Genomic DNA, 6125 nt, shown 5'->3' with positions numbered 1-6125 from the left:
GCAGGAATCCCAGGTTCAAATGCCATATCCTCTGTTCATTTGCCTTTTATCAACTGGTGTTCTTGGAATTCTTGCGTTTTGTACTCACTGAAGTCGGGTTGACATATTCGTGTTCCCATTTGAACCTCTGTCTGGCTCATGTCATGAACTCAAGTTAAAAAAACATACACCACATGTGTTTGTCCATTGTCTACTAACAGTATTATAATTCATGTAAAAGTACACTGATGTCTCCTCATGTCTTTGTCCGTGACTCTCAGAATAGTCCAGAAGCGAGAAGTAGGCGAACGCGCCACTGTGCTGTCTAACTTCGATTCGAATCTCTTGGATCAGCTGTAAACTGTCACCCTGGTGTTTGGAATTCAGGGTGAGGAGGAATCAATGTGTATACATGCGCCGTCCATCAAAGGGACATGAACTGGACAAGCCGTTTGCTCGCACTACTTTGCTCGAAAAGTGTGGTTAAACAATTGGTCGTGCACGTGGTACAGAGAACGTATTGTTGCGGAAATGGGCCCTGAGTGGGTTACTAAATATAGGATTAGCCCAGATCCCAACTTAAATGCATGCTTAGCGAGGTTGTTTGGTAATCGGATGTCACATGTGTGTCGGGAGGTGTAGCAGGCTGTCCAGTGTTCATGCAGTGGTGGTGTACCAAGAGGCACCGTTCTTCTTCTTCCTTCCCCCCTCCGAACCAGCACCCGTCCAGCGCTCTGACAGAATCAGTCGACGAGACGTGTCAGCAACCCATTGGCGGAGAGCGGCTGCGGGCTCAAGGGATGGACCAATCGCGTGTCCCCGGAGGCGGTCCAGAGGAGCGAGCCCCAAGAAGGCAGGGGAGAAACTGCTAGTGTCGAGTCTGCGATTTGCTGTAAAAGGAACTGGCTGCTTTGTCGGTCTGGGAACGGCTTGTGTGAGTCGGTGATCGGCTTTGTGAAGAGTGGTTTGGCCAGCTGTTCCTCCTCGGTTATGGATCCAGCCTGAGGTCATCCACAGGTTGATCCTGAGTCCAGTCACGGAGCCTCTGAATCTCCTTACTCACTGCACGGCTCGACACGTCTTGTGATCCCATCGATCTGCCTGCGGAGCCCAACACCCTGATTTTGCCTAGTCTGGTGAGCAGGCCAGGCCTGGATTTGTATACTGGACCTTGTGAGAAACCAGCTGGAGCAAACCATAGATCTTTCTCTCTTGAGCCGTCGACCTTACAGGGGCTGGACGCGCCGCGGCATGCGCGAGCGGTGCCGGGAAAAGGAGTACGAGCGCCATCTTGCCACGCGGCATGCTCGAGCTTGGGAGCTTGAATCCGTTGACATCGGCTTCTCATGAGCCGCATTCATGCCTTCGACACTGTTCCTCTCGCCCATGAGGCACTACCAAGTACTCCGTATCTTGTCTGCATGTTGTCTAAGGTTTATCTCGCTAGGGTTCCCTTCGAAACCCGTATCTGTAGCTCCCTAGTTAAGAGCGGGTTATTGGTGAATGATAACGTTCATCAATGCTTTGCTTGTGTTGTGTTTCCCTGATGTGTCCCCAATAAATCTGGCTGATTCATATGAAAGTTGCCACCTTGAGTTTATCCATGCCGTGCTGAGGTACAATCCGCTCGATTTGTATTTAAAACCAAATGGGCTACGGACTGGCAGACTTCGCTTGGTCTCTGACAAACCCAGTCTGTAGCCAGGATCTATTTCCCCAACTGGTACGGCCCAGGTGTACATTGGTATCGTGATCCGAGGCACGTGACCCAAGGCCTGTGCCGAACGAGCCGGCGTTATAACCCCGGAGACGACGGTGCTGTTAAGTGACGCCGAATCTTCAACATTTGGCTGTCAAGAGTAGGGTGCGAATCCCGCCACCGTCGAATCCTCAACAGTATTACGTACGTGTCTGCATTTTGTCAAGAGTGTACATCAAAAACTGTTCACCAGAGGAAATTGAAACTTTACCACGTTACATGACCACTTGATATGTCGCATATTGAGCGTACATCGAAATTTTCATCGATGTATTATTTATACAAAATTTTCATCGATGTATAATTTGTACACATTTGCCTCAGGAAGTGTCAGTAGATGCGATTAAAAAATCCCCGCCAGAAGAGTTGGCTCACACCAAGGACCGCCGAAAGCCAGAATGGGCCTGGGGCAATACGTACTGCAGGGCTCCCTTCCTCTGTGCTGTGGTGTTCTGTGAAACTGAATATGGAAGATAGCCAATCAGCTTTGAGCTGCTTCGACGAACGGGAGAGGGTGTTCCTGGTGACAAAGGCTGGAGACGTGGCCGTGACCTGAGCACATGAATAAAGTGATTTCCATTCAATAAAATAACCTGCCGGGTTTTTCTTTGAGCACACCACCAGCTGTGTGAGCGTTCGTAAAACTCACACCACTACATCTAGCGACGACGGTTCCCATCTTCGAATCGAGCAAAAGAATCTATCTATGTGACGAGTAGTAGACCGCATCTGTGAGCTGACGATGGGATGGTGATTTCACTACCCCACTTCGACAAGTTTCACGTCAGGTCAGGTCAGGTATGGGAGCATGTGCCAGAACAGCACGTCGCTGCGTCCACTTTCCGCCGGTACTCCAGGGGCCTCCGTTTAGCCATCCCCCAGGCAGATGCCAGGCCCATCCCCATCTCCTTGAGATGATGGTTAACCTGTTGCAACCATGAGGCACGTGGTCGACCCACTGGCCTCCTCCACTCATGAGACTCCCTCGCTGAGAGAATCTGGTGAGCAGGATCAGAGTCAGCAAAACGAGCCACATGTCCATACAGCCGCAACTGACGCTCACGGACTATGCAGGTAACAAATCTCATCCGAGTCTCTCTCAGCAACCGCTCGTTGGACACAAAATCCGACCAGCGATAGCCAAGGATTCTCCGAAGAGACCTGGTACCAAAGGAATTAAGACTCCGTCTCAGATCCTTGGTCAGAGTCCAAGTCTCGCACCCATAGAGCAAGACTGGAAGTACCAAGGACCTGAAGACTCGGACTTTCGTCCTCCCGCACAGGTACCGGCAGCGCCACACCCCATGATCCAGTGAATCCATGACTCCCCAGGCCCGACCCAGACGTCTATTGACCTCTGACTCGCAGCCAGCAGAGACATGAATATCACTGCCAAGGTAAGTGAATCTCTCCACGACCTCAACATCCTCACCACAAACAGACACAGACAGGACAGCAGCATCCAAGATGTCACCGAAAGCCTGGATCTTAGTTTTGACCCAAGAAACCCGTAATCCCAACGGCTCCGACTCCTCATTCAGCACCTCGAGGGCCCCCAAGAGGATGTCTAAAGTCTCCGCAAAGATGACTGCATCATCTGCAAAGTCAAGGTCCGAGATCTTGACATTCCCAAATAACGCACCGCAACTTGATCTCTCCGACATCCTCCCTAGAATCCAGTCCATACAAGTGCTGAAAAGTGTGGGGGCAAGTACACATCCCTGACGAACTCCAGTAACAACTGGAAATAAGTCAGAGATGGTACCACCACACTTCACAGCACTCTCAGTACCAGAGTAGAGTTCAGACATCAGATCGATCAGTTTTGGTGGCACCCCACGAAGACCAAGAATCCTCCAGAGGACATCCCGATTCACTGAATCGAACGCTTTACAGAGATCAACATAGGCTGCAAGCAGCCCCTGCCGAAACTCTCGTCTGCGTTCGGTGAGGACACGAAGTGCAAGGATACGGTCAATCGTTGACCTCTTTGGTGTAAAGCCTGACTGCTCTGGACGTTGGTGCTCAAGCAGATGGTGGCGAACCCTATCGAGAATTATCCAAGCAAAGACCTTGCCCGGCACTGAGAGCAGCGTCACCCCTCGGTAGTTGTTGCAGTCTTGGCGATCACCCTTCCCTTTCCAGAGAGGGACAACAAGGCCCCTCTTCCAGTCAGTTGGGATGATGCCTGTGTTCCAGGCAGAGCACAAAACTGCATGCAACGACACGAGTGCAGCATTTCCACCAGCCTTGAGAAGTTCGGTATGGATGCCACAGATCCCTGGAGCTTTGCCCCGTTTCAACTGGTTCACCGCAGCCCGTGTTTCCACAAGCGTAGGTGGACCACAGTTGATTCGAGGGTCAGCAACAGGGATTGTAACACCCTTGACGTCCAACTCGACAGTTGGGGGATCAGCCTGGTACAACCGCTCAAAGTAACCGGCCCAGCAGGCCTTCACTTCAGACTCCTCTGTCAAGAGCCTACCACTCTCTGCTCGAACTGTAGTGCTCCGAGGGATGGGCTTGGATGAACGTAATGCGCGAATTCCCCTGTAAGCGGGACGAGAATCACCTGTCCACAGGTGATGCTCTACCCCCTCACAGATTCCTCACACATAGGCCTCCTTGTCCACCCTCAGTGCACGTACAGTTTTACGCCTCAGCTCCCTAAACAGCTCAGCTCTGCCATTCAGCCTGGCCCTGCGACTCTGGTCAATGGTATCCAGTGTCCCTTGAGAGACAAAATTCTTCTTTGCCCTGCGGTGAGCTCCAAGGCATCCACCGGCAACATCAAGGACGGTGGTCTTGAAGGCGCTCCACAACTCTTCAGGACCCCCCAAGGCACCCAGACCCCCCAAGTGTCCACTCAGCCTGTTCGCAAACTCCTCAGCTACTCTCTCATCCCTGAGCTTGCCAACATCCAGCCTCGGCTGGGATGGTACCATTCTCCAGGATTTAAGGTGCAGCTTTAGAGTTGCTACAACAAGCCTGTGGTCAGTATTGAGGAACTGAGCACTCCGGTAGACCCTGCAGTTCTGGATCATCCTCCAACGACCGTCAATGAGGACATGGTCAATCTCCTTTGCCACACCGCCAGCGTTGGAATACCAAGTCCAGCGATGAGCTTGTGGGTGCTGAAACCATGAACCAGCCACCCTAAGTCCATGACTTCTTGCAAAGTCAAGGAACTTAGTGCCATTCTGGTTCATAGTTCCTGACCCATGGGGACCAACACACACCTCATAACCGTCCCTATCAGTTCCAGTCGATGCATTGAAATCCCCCAAGACTAGAAGTGTATCTCGTCTGGGGCACTGATCAACCACAGACTCGAGTGTGGCATAGAATGCATCCTTCACGGTGAGATCACTCGCCTCAGTCGGAGCATAAACAGAGACCAGGGAAATGACACCTAAGGAGTGACGAATCCTTAATCTCATAATACGCTCGTTGACCGGTGTTACCTCAATTATCATTGGGGTCAGCTTATTGGACACAGCTACAGCAACTCCTTGGGTATGGTAACCATCAGAGCGACCAGACCAATAGTAGGTGTAACCACCCACCATTATCTCGCCGCAATCCGGTCTCCGAACCTCAGAGAGAGCTGCAATCCCGATGTCCAAACGCTTGAGCTCAGATGATAACAGAGACAGGTGATCATCCTCTCTTAGGGATAGGACATTCCAGGCACCCACCCGAAGGGACCACCTCAGGTTAACCCAAGGAGACCGCCGTCTGGTGGACGACACCTCAGCACCACTCTGACACACTCTCCCGCAATCTGTCCCAGGGATGTTTCACGTCTACAACGACGAAAGTGGAAGACGTGGCATGCCAGGTTTGAAAATCTGATGGCTGGACTGAACAATACTTGTAAGAAAACTCCGTTTCTGCACTATGCAGGTGAAGAGGTATATGGTAATTGATATGTACGACTCCTTACCAGCAGGTAAGCAAGGTGATGCAGCAGCATACCACAAGGTTTGTCGTAGCTCTCACAAACCACTTGAGGCCTGGCGTTAGCTTAGGCCTAAGTCACATTTGCTCTACAGCAAGGATACGGCAGCCGTACGCCCTCTGAATTGACAGAAACGTGCGGCAGAGTTTCTGTGGTGGCCTCAGGGTGGCCCTACGCCGTTTGGCTATATTTTACAAGCCATAGGGGTCGCCGTGGAATTATAGCGCGGAGTTATAACTTTTTTCATTTTTACATTCGCCGTAACAATTCGACAAGCCAAAACAAAAGAACTGGTTAAAAAAAAAGAACCCACTCGTTAGTCCGTCTGGCCGCACGTTCGCCTTAGGGCCCCCCTGCGGTCACCTTGCGTCTGCCTTGAAAATTCTATGGCCGCCGCAGGAACGCCCTAAGGTCACCGTGCGACAT

The 6125-nt window shown here is 51.5% G+C and overlaps 1 pseudogene; it reads right to left on the bottom strand.

The window, feature by feature from the left end:
* Positions 1-2109: 2109 nt before the first annotated feature.
* LOC147008753 (uncharacterized) overlaps positions 2110-6125 on the bottom strand; it is a 30574-nt pseudogene continuing 26558 nt past the window's right edge.

The sequence above is a fragment of the Eptatretus burgeri genome, chromosome 18 (assembly GCF_056783735.1).
Source record: "Eptatretus burgeri isolate ZD-2024b chromosome 18, Ebu_testis_v1, whole genome shotgun sequence".
Lineage (NCBI taxonomy): Eukaryota > Metazoa > Chordata > Myxini > Myxiniformes > Myxinidae > Eptatretus > Eptatretus burgeri.
The sequence above is the reverse complement of the archived record's forward strand: the minus strand, read 5'-3'. Positions and strand labels throughout refer to the sequence as shown.